Source organism: Lepisosteus platostomus, chromosome 14, assembly GCF_059453375.1.
Source record: "Lepisosteus platostomus isolate fLepPlt1 chromosome 14, fLepPlt1.hap1, whole genome shotgun sequence".
Classification (NCBI taxonomy): domain Eukaryota; kingdom Metazoa; phylum Chordata; class Actinopteri; order Semionotiformes; family Lepisosteidae; genus Lepisosteus; species Lepisosteus platostomus.
The window spans coordinates 16,810,553-16,837,689 of record NC_142624.1 but is presented as its reverse complement, the minus strand read 5'-3'; the positions used below and the strand labels follow the sequence as shown (position 1 = coordinate 16,837,689).

General features: G+C 38.1%; 1 protein-coding gene across 2 annotated transcripts in view; it reads right to left on the bottom strand.

Annotated features, from left to right (window-relative positions):
• The window catches only part of LOC148648898 (hyccin 2-like), a 156,104-nt gene that overhangs the window by 92,024 nt on the left and 36,943 nt on the right, over positions 1–27,137 (bottom strand). Inside the window, exon 2 of one of the 2 annotated variants that reach the window (XM_088607246.1) lies at positions 5,958–6,043. The exons of the other annotated variant lie outside the window; for it this stretch is intronic. The gene's annotated coding sequence lies outside the window, so the exon portion shown is untranslated. The remainder of the gene's footprint in view (positions 1–5,957; positions 6,044–27,137) is intronic. 2 annotated transcript variants of the gene reach the window in all.

Below are 27,137 nucleotides of genomic sequence, written 5' to 3'. Positions count from 1 at the left end.
AGGGCCTTTCCTTTCCTCGGCAAAATAATTAATAATAACAAATTGAATTTATAGTTTATGTTTTTGCTACCTGCATGCAAAATCATACATTTGTATAGATTAAAAAACATCTGTCATGTGTGTGCCCAGTTTTGAATTATTTAAATCTGTTTTAATTTCATTTGCAGCTTCTATAATGCTTACCAATTCTCCTTATTTGGTATCATCTGTAAATATGACTAGTTTATAAACTCTACTGGAATCTAGATTAATAAAATACAGAAATATGGAATAGCAGTAGTTCTAGTATGGATCCATGCGGTACTCCAGTAATTACATTATCCCATCAGATGTTAGAGCTGAATTCCAGCCATGAGCTGGTTATAAATTTTGCAACACTTTTTTTTTGTGAATAAACAGAGACAAATGTGTACTATAAAATGAATATTATTAACATTTCAAATAGTACCTACAGAGTAAGCACCTTTAATATGGTTTTACACTGTTGCTCATGGGAAAGCTGTCCATGAGCATGATACAAAATTGTGGGCATCTCCCTATGAATCCAGACAAATTTTTCACAGATTATTCCAGCAAACCTCTCACATCATCATCATAAGATCAACCATAACCTTCACCTAGTATCAAAGTCATGGGGGTCCAAATTCCATGTATTAAACAAATCCTGTCAACACTGGGAATTCAAACTCAAATTTATGTGGACATAAAGTCCACATAAATATAATACATATGCAACTTAAAGTAATTAACTTTAACATCCATCCATCTATTTTTTACCAGCTTAGTCAAATACAGGGTCACAGGCGAGCTGACCCCTAACCTAGCAAGCAGTGGGCACAAGGCATCCTACAGCCTGTACAGGACACCAGTCCATCAAAGGACACTCAACTCCCAGGGTAGTTTTCCGAGAAGCCAATTAACATACCAGTATGTCTTTGGACTGTGGTAAGAAACCGGAGTACCCAGAGAAAGCCTGTGCAAACACAGGGAGAACAAACAAACTCCACACAGATAGCATCCCAGGAATTGAACCCAGGGCTTCAGCACTGTGAGGCAGCAATGCTAGCCATTGCCCAGTAAACTTAAGCATGACAGATAAATTAGTATTAGTTATAATACCAGCTAAGAACCTGAAGTGTGCAGAAATACTTACCAACTACTAAACTGAAAAGCAAAAGTTAATGTACTGTAATTTCCATTTTTGTTTTAAAATAAATATTATTTCATTCTGGGAAAAAGTGACTTTACGCTGAATGGCTTCAATTTGAAAACTTAAAAACACAAAAAAGACCAACACATCCATGATCTTAATGTGAAGATGTTATTAACACTATGATTGAAACCTAAAAAAATAACTTTTGAAACTACAACAGCACAAACAAAAGATAAATTAATCCAGAGTTGTTTCCTCCCAATGTCACTGAATGAATTGAACTGACCATTAATATATTTGTGGGTTTAATCAGAACAAAATAAAATGTTATAAGTACTAGGTCTGTGGTACAGTATTTTACAATAAAAACATTTGTCTAAATACAATCTACCACAATTAAGTATGAAGAAGACAAAAAAGTTATTAAATTCCTTTTTTACACTCTTTAAGCAAACACACACGTTTGGGTGAACCCAAGGACTGTATGAAGGTGGGGAAAACAAAGCCTAATAAAAGCAAACTATTGATTTCATCAAGTGCTGTTTACTGCTTTACTAAGTACTTTTTATTAAGTACAGAATTTACAACACAACAAATACTCTTTCAGTTTATCAGCAGGTTGAAATATTGCAGGCTAAAGTACTACAGCCAGATGAATCCATATTCTCTGACATACATGAAATGTATGTAAACATGTCCACACAATTCTTTGAGATGAAGGATGTTGAGGAGATGGGCTAGATGTTCTGTGCAATACTAAAAAAACGTTTCTGTAGAAATTCATCAAATTAACAAAAACAAGGTTCAATTCCAGGTTCTTTAGTGAAACAGTTCTCGGCTTGGACAATCTGAAAGGCAGATTATTCTTGGATGTTTTTTTTTGTTTACTGGCTGGTAAATTCATAATATAAAATAAATGCTGAAGATATTTAAACATCATTATTCTGAAATACTTGATAATTAGATATTTCTTGTATCAAATATAAAACCTGTATTTTCATATACTGGTCTAATTCTTAATTTGTGGCACAATCCAAGCATTAATTTCAAATTCAAATGTGACAAATTCAGTCCGAAAGCTAAATAACTAAATGCTAAATGGTTTCCTAACCCAAATGTTCTTCAAATACACTTCCACAGAAAAGGCATTAATTGATATATACAAACATTAGTACAAATTAATATATCATTAAATTAGCAGAGGCATTTATCCAAGGTGAGATACAAGGAGTACAGTTTATACACAAACATTTTGTCATATAGTTAATAATAATGTAATAATATGTAATATAGAAATAGCTACAATAGTTAGAAACTGGTACTACAATGAAATTATCTGTCCTTATTTGCCAAACTTTCATTTATTCATCTCACTGGTTAAGAAGATCATGAACAGGTAAGTTTGATCAAGTTAAATGCAAGCAACTGATAAAACGTTATGAGATCTCATCTTGACAAACAAGGGTTTCTTTAGTGGTGAATACAACCTTTTCTAAACATTAAAACTTATTTAAAATTGGTTTTGAAGTTTTCACATGTAATTCAGATTACGCACAATCTGCATTTGAAGGCATTTAAAAATATTTCGTATTATATATACCCCGAGTCTAGCTGCAACCTAGCACATTTTGCAAGGGTACAGTAAAATAAAAGTTTGTTTTAAAATTGCTTATACCATAGAATGAATTACTGTTATTTGGAAATCAAAGATTAGTCATTTTTCTGCAAAAAGCTTTACCTACAGATTGTATGAGAGTAAATTGTAAAACTATGCTTATGTGTCCTTCCAGTCATATTGAAAAGAAGAAACATTTCAAAGCCAAGGATATCATTAAAAGTCTGTACAATAGACTCAGTACCTGGAGGGCATCTAGGTATTCTGGTTCTTGTTCAAAAACATATTCATAGCAAAATATTAACTAAATTAGGAACTTTTAGTTGTATTTTTAAAGGTGTTTTAAGGTCATTTAAAGTATGCTTAATGTATTTAAGCATATTTGGCAAAGGAGCTGTAGTTTTACTAGACTAGAACAATTAAAGTAGATCCTACAATCTCCGCAGACAACTTGAGCTTGAGCCATGCAGTGATTGTAACTAGTGAACAGAAGTGCTGGTTCCTAAAAAAGCAAACAGGTAAGTTCCCATAAGACACATCAAATGTGATAGAGTAATACAAACCTAGGCAACATACACTTGTTACAACAACAGCACCAGACCAGGAGTCAAACACTGTGTGCTTCAGTAATGTTAGTAATGTTTTGTCTAGACAGTGAAGTAGAGAGAGCCTCTTATATAAACAGTGTTTAACAGAGCAGTCACTGGCTTTTGCAGTACACACACAAAATGTGTCTGGGGGCTTTCAATAATACAAACCTCCTCTGAGTGGCCATATTTTCTCCACTACCCATGTCCACTTTTAAGGTTATTTCTTAGTTAACACAGCAGATCAGATGCAAATGCCAGCTTGCTGTGGCAGTGAAGGCCAAAGCATTTTGCAAAACTGAATTAAAGACAAGCCAGCTTGTTACTGATGGGGATCATTAGGGAGCAAAGTTAGGAAATATGAATAAATAGGAAGCTTTGCTGTTAGAAAGGTGTGTTGAGTAAATAGCAGCCTGTCTGAATTTACATAGTGTTAAACAACATGAGACTGGGCTGTTGAGTAACCTGGGTACACTGGAGTACAAATCCTTGTTTACAGAAATGCACACCCTTCTCCTATTTATTTAAGACTTGTTTAGTACATCCAAGGGCTTCCAACCCAAGTTCTAGAAAGCTGCAAGATCTCCTAGTCTAGTTGTATCCCTTAATAAATGAATTGTCTGAAGAAAAGAGTAAATTACTAACTGAGATTAAGCCATTGTTACTGCTGTATCAAAAGAATTAAACAATATAAAATTCTATAAAACCTCCATTACTGTGGGTCTCTAGCAAGAGCACAAATTAATCATGATTTACTAAAAGTTCATTACTAAATTTCTCCATAGCAGCCAGTGTTGTTGACTTCCACATTAACGTAATTAGAATTACATGTAAAAGAGGTATACCGGTGAATGAATTAAATAATGGAAAGGCACAGTTTTCCCAAACGAATCAAAGATTTCAGCTGTTGGTATGTGGTCTATGTAATGGGAATAGGATTAGTAATGATAAAAAACTCCAAATTCTCAAGGAGGAATGTTGAGTTGTCCTAGACAGAATTATCTGTGTGCCAACACATACCAGTTTCATTTCAGGATGAATGATTTACTTCTGCTGTAATTTTCCCAATAACAAAGGCATTGACTGAACAGACCTTGGCTTTCTCTTATAACACTAGTTCCTGTAGCCAACATACTTTATTCAGGAATATCACACAGAGAAACTACTGATCTTACTGACAGCCAGGTTGTAATTGACAAACAGACAGTAAGTAAGGTTTCAGCATGACTTCCAGTGAGATAAAATCATTAACAGGTAGATGAAGGGTTTGAAGGCCTTTCACAAGACAAACTTCTCCAGCACTTCAGACTGGAATCTTCAACTTGTTACCTAGCAGAACAGTACAGTTTCTGTAATAAAAGGTAAGTGACTGTTCCTTTTCCTTACAAACATGTACAAGGCATATGAAGAAAGCAGTAAAACACATAGGTACTTTTATCTTTAAATAAACTGTAATAATTCCGTTTTAGCTGTGTGGTGCTGCTTGATTATTTGAGTCATACTCAAATTACAGTGACTGAAATTAGGTCTGACCAGCTGGATTTGACCCTTCACAGTAGATTAAATAAAAGCCTCTGTCCTCCTGATTCTATACATATTTGAAGTAAAAAAAAAACAGTTTTATTTACCCCTGACACCTTTATTTTTTCCTCTTCTCATAATAGTCAGATTTTCTGCTGCACCACTACAATTTTTTCAGCTGTGCTGTTACATCTTAAATTAAGGAATATTTAAAAAAACAATTGTCAATTTGATTCTATTTCATGCCTACTAGGTTTGGGGTAATTATACATGGACAGGCTTAAAAACTGCAACTTATTTACTAATTTACAAATAGGACCAGTGGAAATGCGAGCTGTTCTTCATCTGATAGGCTGCAGGCTCCGCAGTGCACTACAGGAGAATTTGTGTTGAGTGCCATGTATTGAGCTGACATCACTATAATCTTGCAGTGTATCAAGCAGCTCCCAGGAGTTGTTGTGCCAAGTGAACCTTGGCTAACAAAAGCCGACCTAACCACACTGGCACTAAGCCAATACACACCACAGAAGCCCTGATAACAAATGGCTAGTGACATGAAAGGCTATTCAATGTGCCCTTTGAGTGATTGTCTTTACTGGTTAAGCATCCCAAAAACTCCAATGTGACTATTTACTTACACTGACATTTATACTGCTCTTCCGCTGTTCAGTTTTATTATTTACCCTGCATGGGCCGGAGAGTGCCAACATGCTGCGTGTTACTCCTCGTCTGTACATCTTTGTCGTTTTCGTATTGTGAGCTTTGTTTTTTTGTATCCAGTCTGTTTTTTCATCAATTATTTATTATTAAGTGCTTGTGGACATTGGATCAAGAATCATTGATTTAAACATAGATATATCCTATTTGAATCTAAATTAACTATCTTGGGTGCCTTTGCGTACAGACCCCCCACCTGACTCTGAACAGAGCCGGCGAACGTGACGGACATGGAAGTGCTGTAGACAGGGAGGACTTCAAGCGAAAGTGAAGTGCCTTGGCTACCGGACTTCACAAGATGGATGAGCTAAGGGGAAAGTTAAGCCATCAGGCGGACATCAGAAATTGCTGTATTCTGTCTCACCGGGACCTGGCTGATCCCCAGTACATCTGACTCAGCCGTTCAGCTTGACGGATTCTCCACCTATCGCACGGATTGGTCTGGTTCAGCTGTTAAGAAAAAAGGCAGTGGTATATGTCTAATAATAAACAACTCTTGGTGTTAAGCCATTAAAATTCTGAAGAGATTTTGCTCTTCAGACCTGGAATATCTTACTGTAAAATGTTGTCCTTTCTACCTACCTAGAGAACTTTCATCTGTCATTATGTCTGCGGTGTATATTCCAACCCAGTCGGACATGAAAACAGCACTCACTGAATTATACGCCACCATTAACAGCTATGAAACTGCTTACCCTGATGCTGTATCTGCTGTTGCAGGGGATTTTCATCAGGTCAACCTACAGAAAGTTCTTCCAAATTATTACCAGCATGTCTCCTGCCCAACAAGGGTTGCGAAAACTCTTGATCACTGCTACACTGCTATCAAAGATGCCCATTGCTCCATCCCTCACCGGCATTTCGGACAGTCTGATCTGATTTGTCGGTGCTTCTCCTGCCGGCTTACAAGCAGAAGCTTATGCGGGAGAATGTATCCACAATAACAGCACAACATTGGATAGAGGAGACAGATGAAGTGCTGCGGGACTGCCTTGAATCTGTGAACTGGGCTGTGTTTTAAAGTTCATCAGCGAACCTGCACGAGTTTGTCACCGATTTTATTAAGAAATGCGTGGATGACTGTGTGCCCACAAAGACAGTTCACTTTTTCCCCAACCAGAAACCATGATTTAAGAACAGTATCCAAAATAAGCTGTGGGTACAATCGAAGGCCTTTTACTCTTGCAATCTGAACCTTTATAAGAAGGCAAGGTATGACCTGTTGAGAGCTATCAGGAATGCTAAAAGGCAGTACCGTAACAAGATAGAAATACAAGCTGCCTCTGCCGATGTGCGCCAAATGTGGTGAGATATTCAGACAGTAGCAAACCATAAAGCCAAAATAAGCAGCGCTACATCCACTGAAAGCGATTGCTCTCTCCTGGATGAGCTGAACGCCTATTACGCTCAGTTTGAGAACGGAATCACAGAACCGTCCCGGCTGCTGCTGACACAGCCGTGTCCGTCACAGAGGCTGAAGTCAGGCCAACCTTTAGATGGATGAACACACGGAAGGTGACCGGCCCGCACGGCGTTCCTGGGCGGGTCCTTAAGTCCTGTGCAGACCAGTTGTCCATGGTTTTTACAGATATTTTTAATCTTTCACTTTTACAATTTTGTGTTCCCATGTGTTTTAAGAAAACTAGCCTTATTCCAGTGCCAAAGAAAAATACTGCTATCTGTTTTAATGATTACAGACCAGTAGCGCTCACATCCACCATAATGAAATGCTTTGAAAGGCCTGTCATGAGGCACATTAACACAATGTTACCTGAGTGCTAAGACCCCTGCAGTTTGCATACCTGCAAAACAGGTCCACTGATGACTATCTCCCTGGCTCTTCACACTGCCCTGGCTCATTTGTATGATAAAGACACATACGTCAGAATGCTATTCATTGATTACAGCTTTGCATTTAACACAATATTTTCTTCCAGACTAGTCAGGAAGCTTAATGACCTGGGCTCGGGGGTCGATGGAAAGCTTTCTTCCAAGCTGACCATCAATATACAGTACGTGCCCCTCGGGGCTGTGTGCTTAGGCCCCTGCTGTTTTCCTTGTTTACCCAAGATCGGGTGGCCAGACACAGCTTTAATTCCATCTACAAATATGCTCATGACACTACCATCATTAGCCGAATCACTGCTAATGATGAGACAGCCTAATGATGAGGTCAGGAACCTGGTGGAGTGGTGCACTGACAATAATCTCTCCCTCAATGTCAGCAAAACTAAAGAGCTGGTCAATGCAGGATGGGGTCCACACCCCTATTCACATCATTAGGGTGGCTGTTGAGATCCTTAGCAGCTTCAATTTCCTGGGTACCTTCATCACAAATAATTTAACATGGTCCCAGCATGTAACTGGAGCTACAAAGAAGGCACAACAGCACCTTTACTTCCTCAGACAGTTGAACAAATTTGGTCTATGTTCAACTGTACTTACCACATTTTACAGGTGCGCTATTCAGAGTGTGCTCACGTGTGATATTACAGTCTGGTTTGGCAGCAGCTCGGTGTCTAACTGGAAGGCATTACATGGGGTGATCAGGTCAGTCCAGTCTATCATTGGAGTACATCTCTCCTGTATTTCAGACATTTTTACAACTTACTGTCTCAGGAAGGCTAAAAGTATTGCAAAGGATACCAGTCATCCTGGTTTCTCATTTTTCTCCCCACTCCCCTCTGGTAAGCTTTATAGGAGCATAGAGGCACAAACTTCCAGGTTCAGAGACAGTTTCTTCCCACAAGCTGTCAGATTACTGGACTCTACCCCCACCACTAGCTCACACTGATGTTTTTCTAAAATGTATGTTATTTAACTTGTTGCTGTTGCTGCCACTGTTATGAGTTTATGTTTTTGGTGTTTCCTTAATGTCTTTGTATTGGAGCATACATGCAAATAAGCATTTTATTGCACTTGTGCATATGACAATAAACTGAACTGGGTTTGATTTTATTTACCCCAATCATACATTACTGTTATATAATGTGCAGTTGGTGGTTTAAAATGTTTGTAGCAAATAAAACATTCCTATCTTCTTCTACCTTTTCATTAAATTATTAACGCCACTTTCCATTTGGGCAACAGTACAATTATGCTGAAAAATCTCATTGGACATGGAAAACAAATAAAGCAAGAAATGGTTTCTTCCACCCAACAGAAAAAATAAAAAAAGCAACATTTACTCACCCCCAAGGCTGCAATACCCATTAACAATGAATGAAGTGTATCTGTGTGAAGGCTGAGCCTCAGGGAACAGCCAGGCAGAATGCCACGTGGAATCCTCACATACAGGACTTAAAGCAGAAGTATCCATTATAGGGAAAAGGGATTCAATTATGTCAGCCACACCTTAGGCAAAGAACACTAACAATTTTGCAAAGAATCTGCCTGCTACGAGTTGTTAACTACATTAAAAATATTATGGAAACAAAGATTTCGTCTGCCATTTATAAATAAATTAACAAACAAGCTGTAGCTGATTTCAATAATGTACAAAAAACTTTGTTAATTGAAGTAGCTGTTTAATATTTATTAATCATATTAATAACATGAAATCATAAAACCAACATCAGTTGGTACAACATCTGTGACAAAAACAAAAATAAACTTGAATATAAAACCCAAAGTTTTATATTCCCATGGTTATAAAAACCAATGGTTTTAAACATCTATAATTTGAAGGAGATGGGATACAAAACAACTGAAATACACAGAAAGCAATTCCTCATTTGTTCATGTCCATAGCTATAGGGCTGTTGGGTGCCCTGGACGTCTACACCTTAAACAGATAAGATAATCCTTAACAGAAAAGATATAAAATTGTTCAAGAATCTGACTGAACTAATTTTTTACTCATTTTAAATAAGATGTAATCTTAGTGTCCATGGGGTATTGCCCACTATTATTCTTAATGGGATTTGGCATCACATACATACACATACATACAAACAAACACATTTTCTGACACACTATAACATGAAAGGTACTTTGTTAGCACTGCAGTTTCTTGACGGATCAGCTCATGAGATGTCACTTCACAGCTCTCACTATTCTCTAAATCACACCTAATCTACAGATAGAGATGTGTTAAGTTGATGTCCAGGCTCAATACAAGAAATGCATTCTTCAGAAAGTAGTAAAGAGATTTTAATTTAAAAAAAGAGGTTTTTAAAACCCATTAATCATTTCAGAGAAACAAACCATGTACCTTAATAGACACAAGTGTAATTTGGAAGTGATACTTTATATAAAACTTCAGATAGAAAAGAAACTTCAGAGACATGCTGGGGCAATTATGACAATGTCAAACCTATTAATAAATCAAAAAAGGTTAAACGACACATGTATACTTTTTCAATAAACAAGTTCAAAACAATTTCATTCTGAGTATCTTCCATTACCTAGTATTAATGCTTGCACTGTGGCATTGATATTACAAAGAGTATTTATTTTGTCTATAAAAATTATATTCTACTCACCAAGTGTAGAAGCAACCTCATCCAGCTCAGCAAGTGTACATATTGATCTAGTACAGTGGTTCTCAAACTTTTGGACCAAATACCACCCCTGATCAAACCAAAGTATCCAAGTACCACCTACAAGTAATCTTCCCATGGGAACCACAGAAAACCTCAATGACCAATATGAGCGCCTGCACGCACACAAATAATTAAAATAGCACTGAGCAATTACCATTTCAGTGAGAGGGGTGAGCCTGTTTAGTCTAATAAAGCCTTGCAATGTCAGGGACGAGGGCAGTGAGCTTCAAACGCAGATCTGGCTCAGCATCCATTTTGTTGAGGTACTTTGTCTTGATTGCAGTGAAAGCAGAGAAGCCTTTCTCACAAAGGCAGGTAGTAGCAAAAGGCATCAAAAACTGCAGAGCCTTTAATAAGAGGGCTGGGTATTCACTCAGTCTTTGGATCCAGAAATCCAACAGTGACTGGTGTTTCAAATCCGACATCAAAGTCGCATCAGATGATAACTCGAGCAACTTTTTCAGCACAGGTCAGATCCTTCAGCATTCCTACGAGATCAACAGTAAAGGGGTTCCTGATCCACTCTGGTGTGGCCTCAACTGGAAAATACTCTGAGAACTGTTCTTCCAAAAACAAGAGGTGCACTGCAATCACATCACAAACAGCAGCATCAAGTGCCACACCATATGTGTGCAGATAGTTCTCCAAAGTTGGAAGAGCAGGGACATCACCTGCGTTGATTTTATTAACAAAAAGCTGCAGCTTTTTCTTCATAGTGCTCTTGTAAGACATGTCAAAAATTGTCCCCCTGCAGCCCCATATTCAGCTCATTCAAATGTGAGACTATATCAGCCAGGTACCCTGGATCATCAAATAGACTTGTCAAGGGAGATTGCTGGTCATGCAAAAACATCTGTACCTTGGAGTGCAGTTCAAAGAGCCTCTTAAGCACTTTCCCCCTTGATAACCATCTCACTTCAGTATGTAGCAGAAACTGCACATGTTCGCTGCCCATTTGATTACAAAGCACACTGAACAGACATGAATTCATTGGTTGAGCCTTGATACAATTCATAACTTTGACAGCAGAGTTTAACAGATTTGAAATCCTCAGGCATTTTCTTGACTGCCAAGGCCTCGCGGTGGATGCTGCAGTACATCCACTTCATATCTGGAGCAACCTCTCTAATTCATGCAACTACACCGCTGTGACGGCCTGTCAGCTCTAGCACCGTCTCTACAAACTCCGACGCATTTTATCCAGTCGATGCCATTCTCTTCGATAAATTCATCTAGAAGCTGAAATATGTGCTCTCCTGTAGTTCTTGTTGGTAGTGGCTTACAAAACAAAGTTCAGTACTCTTGATGTGTATTCCTTTCAGCCTGACATAATACTTTTTTGTGAGGTATTCATTTTCGTTGGATACATTTTCCCCCATTTCCCCTTAAAAGACAGTCAGGAGTCGGTCTCAGAAGTTAAAATAAGTTTTTTTTTAATGGACATGGGAGCGAAACACAGAGATGTCCAGTGTATTTTTCTAAAATTAACCTAGAACAGTCATTAAATATTTTTCTGTTATCTATCACGCTTTCCTGTGTTTACAAGATTGGCAGTGTTCCAAAATCACGCACATTCTCCTACCTCTCTTAGGTTCGTAGCATGCATTCCTATATGATGGTATAGAATTACATAGTAGCTCTTGTGTCCAATCACGTATTAGTGCGCGCTGTATCATCATAGCTAAGTACGTAGGCTGTGTATTTGACACAAACTAATTTTATTAAAATAGAAAATATGAAAACCTGTCCCGATCTTTTAGTTGATCACACAACAAATTTCCAGGGTCGTCTGGCATACTGCCTTGGGGTGCAGAATTAAAGCAGGGCCCCAACACTGCCAGTGCTAACCAGTATGTCACTGAGTACATTAGCAACGTAATACAAATACAATATAGAATTCGCTTTATCTAAACATACAGAAATAGATAACCCATACAGCAGCTTTAGCCCAGCTAGCAAACTATAGCAAATTGAGCCACATTGTTTGTAATGACACATACATTTGTATACAGTTCATTTTACTTTCTATTACTGTAAATGCACAGTAACAATGTATTTAGTGACATACAAGAGATCTTTTCCCTCTAATGTACAACAGCATTTTGTTAATGTTGCACAGATACTTAAGCCACGCTTTCAAACATACTGCAAATAACCACAACTACATACTTCTTGTCCTTATAATGGCAATGACTAATTAACTAAAGGTGTTTACACAGTTCTTTAAATCATGAGGCAGATGAGCATGAAAATAATACTAACCCAAGAGAAAATCATTGGAGAATAACTTGAAAAAGAATTGGTTTTACTTGAGCATAACTGGCACTCTGATCTTCAAGTGGTCAAAATAAATCATCATTCTAAATGTTGCTAATTTTAGGCTGCGTTATGTTCATCAGTACATTGTGAAAGCCAATTCACTGAGTGATAGTTGCGTGACCTTGAGTCAGACACTATCTGCATGTTTCACTGAGACAAAAACTGCAGGGACCTAAGAGCTTCAAATACAGTCAATGAGAAACTGTGTCACGTTGCATCTGGTTCAGATGTAGGCAAATCAGTTTTCTGACCCCAGCACTGATGCAGATGCTTCAACAGTGAGCTGTGCTCACTAACAATTGCATATTTCAAAATGAAGGTTGTACAATAGAAAATATCTTGCTAATCCCAATCTTTGCTAAAAAAATAAGCCAACATGCCAGCACTTGAGGTTTTATAATAATAATACTTACACTTATATAGCTTTTTTCTGGACACTCCACTCAAAGCACTTTACAGGTAATGGGGACTCCCCCCCACCACCACCAATGTGCAGCATCCACCTGGATGATACAACGGCAGCCATAGTGCGCCAGAACGCTCACCACACATCAGCTATTAGTGGGGAGGAGAGCAGAGTAATGAAGTAAATTCATAGACGGGGATTAAAAGGAGGCCATGACTGGTGTAATGTAGTGTGCTCTCTGAAGGCACCAGTTCTATAGGGTTTGGGCATTTACTGGGACAATAATTAATTGTAGCAGTAAATCACAAAATTGATTCTTTGGATGGCTTTAGAATCCAACCATGAGATATAACTTAAACAACGCACACACAGGTACTAATACACGAGGATACATTTATTAATACATAAAATATGCATATAAACCTAACAGATCTTATCGAGAGGGTTATCAGAATACAAAAGGTATATATTCAATCAGTTACAAAGTGTTACACATATCAAGAGGACATACGTTCAGTATATCATTCATTAAGACCGTTTCATAAATGAACTTGGTTATAACTTCTACATTAGATACTCAAAACAAGTACATAACTCTTAGGAATTAAATTGATATCAACTAGTTGGGATAACAATTGAATTCTCGAGCTGTAATGCATTGAAGTTGAATACTCATCCAATCTTTGGGGATTCAGATCTCCTGCGGGCACAAAGAAACAGTTGCAGGCTTGTTTCTGTCCAATCCGCGCTCTCTGGCTCGGTGCCAGGCTGTGCTGTGCGGCTTGCGACTGCGCTGCAGATGCTCACTGACCGGCTAGTTAGTGTTGGCTTTAACTAGCACAGTTTGTGCACAGGAGAAAAGATGACTGTGGGTCCCAGCAAGTCAGGAAGAGGACCGGTTCGTTCCTGATGAAGAGCTAGTTCTGAATAGTGATTCAGCTGTCCACAGTTCCGACCTGTTCACGAGGCCTGCTGCTGGTGCTAACCTCGGGTGGATCTTCTGGTTACTCTCTGGCAACCTCCGCTCTAGACTCTTAGAACAAAGGAAAGTTCTGGCACTCGGACACACTGGCCTGAGTCTCAGGATGGTCAGGAGGCGCACTGCGAGAATGTCCTGCCCTTGGGAGCCTTCTGCTCCTGGGCCGTCCTGCCCTGGAATTCTCCTTTGAATTCCCTTTAGAAAAGTCCACAGAATTCTCTCCTGAATCTTACTGAATCTTTCAGGCTCTCTGTGTTGCCTGTTTTTACCTGGAGGAAATTCAGCTCGTTGATTGGCTGAAAGTTCCATGGGCATCAGAGTCCCACGTGGGTTACTCGGCACTACCAGTCCCTGATTGGTTGATCAAGGTGAGATATGAGTCACCTACTCCTGACACTTAGGAATGCAGTCCAGATGTCCATCTGGCACTCCCGAGACAGATAGGTGCCAATGGATGACCATTGATCATGATAGCCAGGCTTAGCTAAGTGCATCCCCCTTTGGGAGCTGTCCTAGGAAACCTTATCAAAGGAAACCTTAAATCAGCCTGCATGAATAGTTTCTCTGTGGCTGCAGCACAGAGATGAACAGAGAGATGAGGCCTAATTTGGGAAAGCTCAGAAACACTTAATTCTTTCTTATTAATAAGCCTCGCCGCTACACTGGTAAAGGCCATGGGGAAATTTGGACAGGACGCTGGGGTAACACCCCTAATCTTTCAGAGAAACACCCTGGGATTTTTAATGACCACAGTGAGTCATGTCCTCAGTTTTTACGTCTCATCCAAAGGACAGTGCCTTTCTTACAGCATAGGGTCCCTGTCATTATACTGGGGCATTAGGACCCATACTTACCGCAGGGTGAGTGCCCCTGCTGGCCCCACTAACACCTCTTCTAGCAGCAACCTTAGTTTTTTCCCAGGAGGTCTCCCATCTGGGTACTGACCAGGCTCACACCTGCATACCTTCAGCAGGCTGCAAGTTTTGAGTTGCAGGGTAATATGGCTGTCGGGTTTGATGACCTGAAGATATCTATACTGCATGTTCAGCACTATAGTAAAAACAAGGTATAGCTAATTGAATAAATAGTAGTACAGCTGAAATTTCGTAATTCTTTACTAACCATTTATTCTTATTGTCCTTGAAAAGCATAAGAGGTCTGCAGATTTTCAGCAGGATAATGAAATGAAACACAACACAATGTAATGAGTAACGAAGGGGGAATGACTTGTTTGTGAAATGTTTCATTTTCTTTAACATGTATCCACTATTTTCCTCAGAAAGGTCATCTCTGTCTGATTGTACCTTATGTGGAACTTTTTTAGATTTAACATGGTTGAAATTGAACTCTGAATCATAATGTACAGCCGTTCAAAGGTGCTGAATGAGATTCAAGTCTGCAAATTACTACAGTGCCTATAGAAAGTCTACACCCCCCTTGGACTTTTTCACATTTTATTGTGTTAAAAAAAACTCATATCACATCTCAGCTGGAGTTTGCCCAAAGGCATGTGAGAGACTCAACAATTTGGAGGAAGATTCTATTGTCTGATGAGACCAAAATTGAACTTTATGTTTGGTGCAAACCTAACACAGCTTATCACACTGAGAACACCATCCCTACAGTGGTGGTGGCAGCATCATGCTTTGGGGATGCTTCTCTGCGGCAGGGACTGGAAAACTCATAAAGATAGGAGGAAAAATGGATGGAGCGAAGTACAGAAAAACCCTGGAGGAAAACGTGTTGCAATCCTCAAGAGCACTGGGACATGGGAGATGATTCATCTTCCAACAGGACAATGACCCGAAACATACAGAAAAAGCCACACTGGTGTGGCTTAAAACAAAACATGTTAACGTCTTGGAGTGGCCCAGTCAAAGCCCAGACCTCAATCCAATTGAGCATCTGTGGAATGACTTAAAAATCGCTGTTCACAAACAGTCACCATCCAACTTGATGGAGCTTGAGCAATTTTGCCAAAACAAATGAGCAAAAAGTCCAGTGTCAAGATGTCAACACTGATATAGACTTACCCAAAGAGACTCATAGCTGTAATTGCTGCCAAAGGTGGTCTTACGAAGTATTAACTCTGGCAGGGTGAATACTTATGCATTCAATTATTTTGTGTTTTTTATTTTTAATTAATTTAGTAAAATGTCTGGAAAATAAAAATTGTTTTCACTTTGACATTATAGAGTACTTTGTGCTAATGCGTGACAAAAATGCTCAGTTAAATACATCATGGTGCCATGCTGTAACACAATAAAATATGAAGATGTCCAAGGGGGGTGTAGACCATAGGCACTGTAAGTAATAATATGACTATGTGAATATGAGTAATATTTAATTTACTATCCAATCCATTCGATTTCAGAATTAACATCTATAAGTTATAATCAGACAATAAACGGTAATGGACAAAAAATGGAAATGTAAAGTCAGTTAATAGGGCATTGGTCCACCAAAGGCAGCCAGTGCAGCCTTTATGTGCCATGGAATAATCTATCAACGCCTGGAATTCTGCAAGAGCCACATAGTACCATTCTGTCATGAAAGTGAAAGTCAATTAAGTCATTCAGGAAATAAAAAAGGAAAATCACCATTCAAGGAAATCCCATAAATACTCCATTAATTAAGTTTAGATCTGGTGACCACATATCTGCATCATCCTCATTAAACCATTGTATGACCACACACGCTCTTAGATGGGGGCACTGTAATCCTGGAAGACACCCCTCGAATAAAAGAAATAGTGCAACCTTTCCTGAGTGCACAAAAACCATGCGAGGAAACTACACCTATCAACATTATAGAATCATCAGAAGCCTTTACTGGTTTCACTGCTAGAATCAAGCAATCATGACTGCAGAGTCCTTTAGGCTTGCACCACACGTGCACTTTTCGTTTGTCAAGAACATAGTGGAGAATGTTTCACCTGACCACATCGCTATTTTCTACTGCCTAGTAGTCCATTGCCTGTGCTCTTTGCACCATTGGACTTGCAAACGTGTAGGTGGTGTAATAAGTGGTTTGGGCCCTTCACTCTAGTTATGGTATCCCGTTTAGTGGTGTTCTTGGTAAACCATTTTTGATTAAACTGGCTATTCAAGACCCATTTTGAAATTCACAGTCTATTGACCTTTGTGCTTACTTGTTTGCACTTCATATCAGGATCCTGAAGAAATGCACTTTCGCCCTCTGTTACCCTTTGCTGATGAGGTCTTTCTCTTAGAGTTCCATACTGATATCACCTTAGACCAAATTGCCATGAAATATTAGCAAGTTGAGCTTTCTTCTCGGAAGCTCCTGCTAAACACACCCCAACAATCACCCCTCTTTTCAAGTCATTGAGGTTTCCTATTGCAACTATGCTTACCATAATTATACAGTAGGCAGAAAGACCTGCCCAGCATTTTTTATAAATGAATGCTGGGATGTTATTTGAATGAGTACCAAATGAGTTCTTGATTTCAATATATTTGGTGTCCCTCATTTATCTAGTTTCCATTTTTTATCAACTACTTGTATTTTAAAAATTAATTATTTTTTAAAAAACACTGTTTAAAAAACAAAATAAATTAAAACAATGTTGATGGAAATGCAGATATCACAATGGAAAAACAAACTTTGTGACAAATGTCACAGGTAGAAAACCACAAATCGTTGACTGTTTAATACTTTCCAAGAATAACAATTCAGACTTTTTCTCACCTTTCAACTAAAGAATTTACTAAATACTCAACTTGGCAAGGTAAAGAATTAACCACAGTTGGAAATAGTTTTTTTCCTCTTCAATATTTACTCTTCTCAAATTTCCACCCACAATAAAAATGCAGTACAGCTCCTGTGAGCATTTAGACTATTAAACTGCCACTGCAAAATCGGTATGTTGCCACAGAAACAATATTTCCTTGCTATTTTTTAATCTTGCAAACTGCTGAGTACACCATGTGCTGAAGTGTTAATAATATTCCAATGGACAACTGTATGCATGCAGAATTATGTATGCATGTAGAACTGCATGTTGAACTACCTAAAAAGCTTCCTGTTCTCACAAGAGGGAACGTACGTATTTTAGAAAAAGTAGTATCTCTTTGTCTTCAAACAATTAATCTCCCAATGAAACAGCATTGTCAAGAGCAAACATTGCTTACCTACTTACAACTCACTCATTGAGTTTATTTCAGTGTTTAACGTCATGCTTAGATCTAAGACAGGTAATCATTACTTTTTCTGAGAATGCCAACTTTGATAAGATGTGTTCCATGAAACTGAATCCTGTTCAGTTTAAGCAGCGCTCATATTTAAGAACACCAAAAAAGGTTACAAATGAGTTGGTGCAATTTGTCCCATCTAACCTGTTTGGTTGAAAGTCCAGTATCCAGTTTGATTTGGTTGGTCACTTGTTAACCAACTGTAGTTAATACTCCCTTAGGAAAGCGGTACAATAAACAGGAGTTCAGGTGTTTTCTTTGGACTTTGTCATTTTAGCTTTTCAAACTACAGTACAAAGTGTATTTCAAGACCTTACAGCAACACAGTTTTACAAAGCACACAAGAATGTGACTATTTCAAAAGGAAAGGACTAACACTATCTTGTGACAATACAAAGTTCTGTTGGCGACTAAACAGACCCCAGCAATTGATTCTCAAAACAACTTAGTGTTATCTGTGGCAATTCAGTGTCATATTTGTTGTGCAGTGGTGCTAAACCTTTGTGCTTCACCTGCTATCCCGAAATTCTAGAGCTCAGTTTGCACTCCTGATAATGACATTCAATTTATATAATTGATTCTGGGACCCTCTAAAGGCAAATGGAACAAAAACCTCCACCTTGCCCAAAACAAAAGCTTCTTAAAGCCCAACAGTCCAAGAAGGCATCTAATGAAACTATGACAACATGCAAACAAATAATAACCTCCACAAGAACAAACAGCAGCTGGTAAGACAATGGGGGCGGATGTGTGGAACAAAATCTCAAATCATTGACACTATCTGGAGGCACTTTTAATGATAAACTACCATAGACTCAAATAGCAAAGAGTAGGTAAAATGCCTGCTTTGTCTTTTAACCTTTTTGTTTTAAAAACATTCACCAGGTCCACAGCTTCTACAGTTCTAGAAAACAGATGGAATTGTCTCAGGGCACAAACTTTCCATCACATTCATTCAAAAGGGAGAAAATTATAAAGACATCTGGAGCATTTAAATGATATCCCACCAAAAAGGGAATAATTAAGATGATATTGAAACTTTTTTTAATCATATGTTGAATGAAGCTTTTGAATAAGGCCTCAGGTATGGTGCTTAATCCAGGCTTGAAATGTAGCACTCCTGGTTCCTTAAAAGAGACCTGCAGTCCCAATTTCTCAGACCCATAATTAAATCTTGGTAAAAAAATCAATTAATTGATGGTACTTCAAAATTTTACAAATTTAAAATTTAGTATAAAATCATGAACTTCGTGAAAGCACAGTTTTGTCACCACGTTGTAACAGGAAGACAAGACACTGATTGTGTCGCCATGGGCAATTGTGAGAGTTTGTGCAAATTGTGATGTGAAAGCATCCCCTCCTGCTCACTAGTCATTGAAAGATGGTCTCCTAACATAGTGGTTGCACACAAAACAGAAGATTGGATCAGCAAAAATTCAAACTGTTCACAGACAGTTCATCCCAGAAATGTTTGAACATGATCTCCATGCCAAGTTAAAAAATAAGTAGTATTAGTTGGCAAAACTATCTGAGTCGATATGTTGAATTCAATTGCACTCATTCAAATAAGCTGTTCAGATGACAGCACAGGCTGTGGAGCAGCACGTCCTCCAAAAAAATAAGTCCTGCTAAAATTTGTCTTTTATGTGTGATTTAACATAAAATAACTACCAATGTAAATTATAAAGCACTTTTTCAAAACCTGAAAATAAATATGAGTGTACTTTAGTTGATTAGCAGGTTGTTCCTTGTTTGCAATACTTAAAGTACCTAAAAACATTGTTCTGAATCGCAGACAATGACGGCAATATAGCACTATGCATACCTGGACATTTTTTGCTCTTTTGGGATATAAATTGGAGGTTATACACATTACCAAGTATTTAGTAGTTTCATTGTGGTTTGAAATGCACTCATCATTGTCAATTCATTATAACCCAAAAATGTAAAAATAGCATTGCACTTCCCCTTCATATGTCTAGTCAATAGGAAAGTTAATGTATACACATTTACAATGTTTTGCAATAGAAATGCATGTCAATGACACGCAAGCACTTTAGATAACCATTTTAGCACATAAAGTTTGCTAAAAGGGGTAAATATGTCCACTTAAGCCAATAAGTTCAATAAACTGGAGTTCTGGACCATTGGTCTATCACACATATGTTAACGACCCATATCTTTTTTGTATTTTATCTGATCTGTTTTAAAATAATTGTGCCACACCTAAAAAATATAAAATATAGCACTGCTTGAAAAAGACTCCAGTCCAGATGTCTAAGACAGAATATTGTCTGTATAGTGCTCACAATATTGAATGCTCCCCTCACAGCACTGATCACTAACAGGCTGCATTTAAGCAACTGTAACGAGCATAGGAATTTCTGTTATGCTCTACTTAAAATAATACAGTGTGATAAACACATGTAAAGGTTTTTTTTTGCATTATCAGATACAACTTAACTCAACCCACAGTTTTATTCACCTTTTATTCACCTTTTTTAAAGACTACCTGAACCCAGGCTACTGGAATCTTTTGGAGAGACTACTTGACTCTTTAAGAATAAAAGATCACTTAACAATTTCTTTGTTTTTTTGTTTCTATCCATCCATTTTCTGCCAATCCGCTGGTCAGGACACAAGTCTATCTCAGAGCAGGCACAGACACAAACACTCACACCAGGGCCAGTTTGCCCAGAAGTCAATTAACCAACCAGCATGTCATAGTACGTATAGTGATGTCCACTGTACTTTCATGCACTTTCAAGTTTCATGTTTCAACTTTCATCTAAAGAAAGACCTAAAGAAAAAGAAATATTTTCAAACAGTGCATATTTGACATAGAACTGTTCATTTTCACTTGAGGGTGATTTAAATTATTTATTAATTTATTTTGCTGATCCTATTATTGAAGATGACTAATGTTCAACAACAAAACTCTATTAACTGTACAAAATCCAAAATAGCTCAACACAAAAAACAATTAAAGTAATACAAACTAAATAATAATACAGACTTACTGAATAGAAAAACTACAATACTGGAATAAAAGCATGTGAATGGGAATTATTCAATGAGCAATTTAAACTGGGAGGATAGCAAAATTGCCTTAAATGGCTGAAAACAGCAGACCTAGAGACATTTAAATTTTTTGCATGTGTGGAATACAGTGGCATAAAACAAACTCAAAAGTTTGATCTGAATGTCCTAATATAGTCACCTTAAAAAATCTCTCATAAACATAGCATGAAAGATGGTCAAGTAGGTCTCTGAAAAGTAAAAAAAACATAAAGCAGGGTCACGTACATTAAATAACATCTTTTTTCCCTTGGGCAAAGCATGTCAAAATAACCTAGTTCCTGCACAATCACCGACTGACTCAACTGCCAACTACATACCTACAGAGAACCAGGAACCCCATCTGTTGCACATATTCTTAAAACACATATTCTTATAAGTCATATAAAAATGAATATTTTAAAATTTTAACATCACATTGAGTCATTTTTATCATATTTAACTTTATTAGCAGAGATAATAATATATTACAATCTAGCTTGGAAGCATAGTTTAGACATTATTACTGCAAGGAACGGTCAGACTTCAAGCATGTAATAATAATAATAATAATAATAATTGCTTACACTTATATAGTGCTTTTCTGTACACTCCACCAAAAGCACTTTACAGGTAATTGGGACTCTCCTCCACCACCACCAATGTGCAGCATCCACCTGGATGATGCGACGGCAGCCATAGTGCGCCAGAACGCTACACCACACATCAGCTATTGGAGAAGAGGAGAACAGAGTCATGAAGCCAATTCATAGTTTGAGATTATTAGGAGGCCATGATTGTTAAGGGCCAATGGGAAATTTGGCCAGGACGTTGGGGTTACACCCCTACTCTTTTCGAGAAATGCCCTGGGATTTTTAATGACCACAGAGAGTCAGGACCTCGGTCTTAGGTCTCATCCGAAGGACGGGACCTGTTTACATAATAGTGTCCCCGTCACTATACTTGGACATCAGGACCCACATGGACCGCAGGGTGAGCGCTCTCTGCTTGCCCCACTAACACCTCTTCCAGCAGCAACCTTAGTTTTTCCCAGGAGGTCTCCTATCCAGGTACTGACCAGGCTCACACCTGCTTAGCGTCAGTGGTTTGCCAGTTGTGAGTTGCAGAGTGATATGGCTGCTGGCCGTAGTGATATAAGAGTTTCACTTTGTATTAGCTGTGTAAGCATGTTCATGCTGATGCATTAAGACACATACTGTGACTGCTCTCTGTGTTCTGCAACCCACAGAACAATTATTTTAATCACTACATTAACCTATCTCCTAGGAGAGTGAGCAAAGCCGGCTTTCACTGCAGGCGGAGTATTAATGACTTGACCAACAGCCTACAATAGTGCAAAAATGCACTGGCAGAAAACAACTTTGATAAAACTGCACTCTTAATGCCAACAGTCAGATCAAACAATTACCCATACACCAAGCATAAGTATAAGAACAAGGCTACTGCATGTATACTGTGAACATATTTGGAAAATAAAAACTGTAAACACTCATCCGCTGTTAAATAATTTGCGACATTCACCATTCTATCTTTTACAATGCCTCCAGTAACATAACTACATATGGTTTACCAAACTCTACTGGTGCTGCTCAACTTAACTCATTACCAAAGCTATACACAGTGTGCTTCGCATCTTTTACTGATAAGCCACAGAAAAAGCAAAATGCTCCTGCTAAGGATTAGTGAAGGAAAAATGGCCTATTGCCTCCTTATTTTAACATAAGATAAGATATGCTTTATTGTCCATCTAAAGGGTGGAAGTTTGTCTTTGGTATCATGTCTTTGGCATTCAAAACTACAAAAAAACAACACTCAACATAAGATAAGTACAAATTTAAAACAAGTAGCAATCCTAGACATGCAACAATACATACTGTATACGTGCATCTCCCCCATGTTTCATTACCATTACAATAGCGCCATACTGGAAAGTCACTTAGCTGTGTTTAATATACTGATGGCACAGGGAACAAAGGATTTCTTGGAGACATTTTTCGTGGCCACAGGCATTCTAAAACACCTCCCTGAAGGTAGCAGTTGGAAATGGTAATGAAGCAGGTTGGAGGGGTCTTTAACAATGAGCTGAGTTTTCTTTTCAACTAGTAAAAGAGAGATCTTTAAGCTGTTTGTGTGGTTGACCAATTATTTTACAAGCAATATTAACAATTCTGGCCAATTTCCTTTTACTCTTAATACTCACACTGGTATACCATACCGTGATACCAAACTAAATAAGAATAAGTGGAAAATAAGAATGCTCTCTGCTAACATTCTATAAACCATCTCTAAAACATATGAGCTACTCCAAACATATATGTAAACTTTAAAAAAACATGAAAATAAGCTCCATTTTAAATAGATCTGTCATTTTTGTTATACCCACCTGATTCGGAATAAATATGTGTTTCTCATCTCAGCCCCCCATTATGAAGTCTGAAACTGCTAACAGGGGAGAATAAGGAGTTTTAGGCAGACTTCTTCTTTGATCTACTTAGCTTTTAACACATCACAGGGAGCTCAGCCTCACATAGCCAATTGGAGAGAACTTTGTTTCTCACTGACAGCAAACATCCCTTTAAGCACATGGATGGCTGGAAGGTTCACTGAGAGTCTAGGCTTCTGACTAATTAAATGGACAAATTACTCTCTACAGCACCTGTGCGCAAACTACGCCCTTGAGGTAAAACATAAATTAAGTCAATATTCGCCATATTCCACTTTGGTGCCGTTTTTTCTTACATCTCATTATTCGTGCCGTTAGATAGCACACGAATGTTTTACCACAGTGATTCCAAACTGTGCATCGCGCCACCTATCGCCAGTCAGAAATGTTAATACGGGCAAAACTCGCTGTTCGTGCACTCACAATGTACGAGCCGTACGCTATCTAGCTAGTGTCACACGACACTGGCCACAAGAGTCGGCAGTCTGTAAGCAGTGTACCAGTTGACCGCGGCTTCGGTGTTTCATGTTTCTATGAAAAGTGGTCATTTTGTGCGTTTTTTGTCACACGATCGCAATTGAATTTAAATATGAGTAAAAAACGTGAAGGACATGGAGCATAGTTCTAAAGAGAAACGGAAACGCAAACACAGAAAATATGACGACAGTTTCTTGAAATTCGGTTTCACATGCACACTTGTGGACACTGAAGAATGTCCCCAGTGTGGTGTCTGCCTTAAAAGTGTTGGCTGCTGAGAGCATGGTCCCCAATAAATTGAAACGTCATTTGGAAACTTCACAGTAGTTTGATAAGTAACCCTTGTGAGTATTTCACGTGCAAGTTTAATAAATGAACAGGAAGCTGCTTTTCTAAACAAACTTCATTCCCCAGCAAAGTTTTTTTCCTCATACAAAGTAGCATAACGAGTAGCACAATGCAAAAAACCTCATACTATTGGAGTACCAAGGAATAAGCAACAGCGCTCTGTGAATTCTGCTTCCCTTTGCAATATCCTGCCTTTGTGAAGCTGGGTTTTCAGCCCTTGCGGTTATCAAATCCAAGTTCAGATCAAGAAAATGTTGAGAAGGAGATGCACGTTACCATTTCAAAAATACTACCCAGTATTGTTTGTGAATTATGTTAACAATTTATTAAATAAGCCCACCTACCCATTAAGAGGTTAAAACAAAAAGACATTGTATTTCTCCCCCTTTTCTAAAAATCATTGATGTTTGATTTTTACATTTTTATTTAGTTATTTTATTTGCATTTTGATGCAAGATGTTGACTTTTTTTCATATTGTTTGCACATTCAAATCATTTCAATAAAATGTGTTGTCAAGTATTTTTACTATTTTGATCAAGCCTACTGGTTTAGAAAATTGGATCAACTTTGTTTTTATTTTGACCTATCATTTCCTTTTAAAATTTATAATCTTTTGTAAAATATCAAAGAACTGCCATAGAACTTATTTTTGACACAGGGAAGCCATGTGGAAAATTTGACAGGACCCAAAAGGTTTGGGAACCCCTGCTTTACCAATTTGATTCACCAGTTAGAGTGGGTCCATCGTACTGTGAGGGAACCTGTGCTTAAATGAGTGGATTAAAGAAGCAGAAAGTTGACAGTGAATGCAGAGTGTTCAACAAAGAATGGACTGCAAAATACTTTTTCACAGAGTTTGGAACAAAGGCTATAATTTAATTTGTAAGGAAAGTGTCACAGTGTTGAAAGAATACAATCTCAGTTGGCATTTTTCTATCAAACATACTAACTATGCTAGCAATCGGTCAGGCGAAGAGTGGGCTAATAGAGCTTCCAAACTAGCCGCTAGTTTACAGGCTCAGCAAAATGTATTTTTCCACCCTTCTACCATCCAAGAGGCCAGCACAAAGGCAAGCTACCTGCCTGCATATAAAATTGCTAAACAAGGCAAGGGGAGCTTTTGAAGGAGTGTATGACAGAAAACGTAGATATTCTTTGTCCAGAGAGCAAGAACAAATCTGAGAAAATAAGTTTATCTCGTTGGGTCGAGGTGAAGACTTGGCTTGTGAGTTGAAGATCAAGTTTTATTAAAAAAAAATTTTCTCAGGTTATCGTTAACCATGAACTAATAAGTCTATGTTGGATTCTAAACTTATAAAGAGCATAGGCTCTCTGTAACAGCAGCCTGAAGTGGCCCGCTATACAGTTTCAAAATTTTATGTGGCCCTTGGGACAAAAAGGTTTGCCCACCCTTGCTCTACACAGCAATCAGATGTTATGGATCCCAAGTCACAGTGGGGTAGTAAAATGGCCCAGGCTCAAACCTGTGAGCGTGCAGTTCAATCTGTGCTCAGGCAATAGCACCTGTGAATGCTTGTTGATTCAGTTGGGAGAATCCTGCCAGTAGGCTTCATTTTATTTCCGAAGTGTGTATAAACATACTTAATTTGGAGCTCAATTATAGAGAAAAATCAAGACATTCTGTCCTCAAGTTGAAAGCCCTACCAGTTATTAGTACAGTACATTATCTATAATATGCTTGATCAGCGGGACACAATTTTAAACTTCAATGACTTCTGAGAAAAGGTCAAGGGTTTGCAGAAATGAGAAAAGGGGCACTTCCAAAACAAAGAAATTACAAATGTACCCACTCTGTGGAAGTTATTTCTGACATTCTGGAGAGAGGCTTGAAACCAACAAGTGAAGGCTACTGTTTGTGAGCCTAGAAAACCAGTCACATCCTGTTTCAGCTGTGTTCAGTTTCTACACACATCACACCCTCCACTGAACTGCAGCATACTCAGTATACCTGAAGAATAGTAAAAACACTCCCAATATTAAAAAATAAATACAAATACTGTTACTCTGTCACTCTTCCCTGCTTTGTTAAATATTTGGTATTACTGATTATCCCATAGAAATGTGATCCCATTGTGAAAGAATGTACTTTATTTCTTAAAACAAGGTCATAGCTACAAGAAGGCGTTATGAAAGTACAAAAACTAACAAATGAAACTTAACAAAAACCCTTCAGCTGCAGGATTTACTGAAAAATAAGATACAAAATAAAATCTAGTAGGAACACTAAAAGCATTCATCCTGAATCGACATGCACATAATGCTTTACATTTGTCTAAATGTAAAGTATTACATTATTTAATTTGATTAAATGTCAGGTATTTGCCAAGTCTGGAATTAAAGTGCCTTGAACTTGTTCCTATATCGATGTTAAATAACAGTTTATATTACTTTAGAATAAATATACCTATCTCTGCATGGAATTCACTACCAGGCTGAAGGAAACTTACAAAAATGCATGGATGGATGTTGTAGAGAGAAAGTGCTCAGGGCAAACATACTGTATAAAGGCATTTCAAAGACCCTTAATATCTCTTTGAGTGTGGTGAAGTGATTCATTAGAGATTAAAGGCACTCAAACACTGCCAAGAGATCAAGGTGTCCCTACAAACTGAGCACCAAGGCAAAGGAGAAACTTGTTAGGGGTGCCACTATGAAGAAGCCAATGGCAACTTTGAAAAGAGTGAGATCTGTGGCTGAACAGGAGAAAATATTAA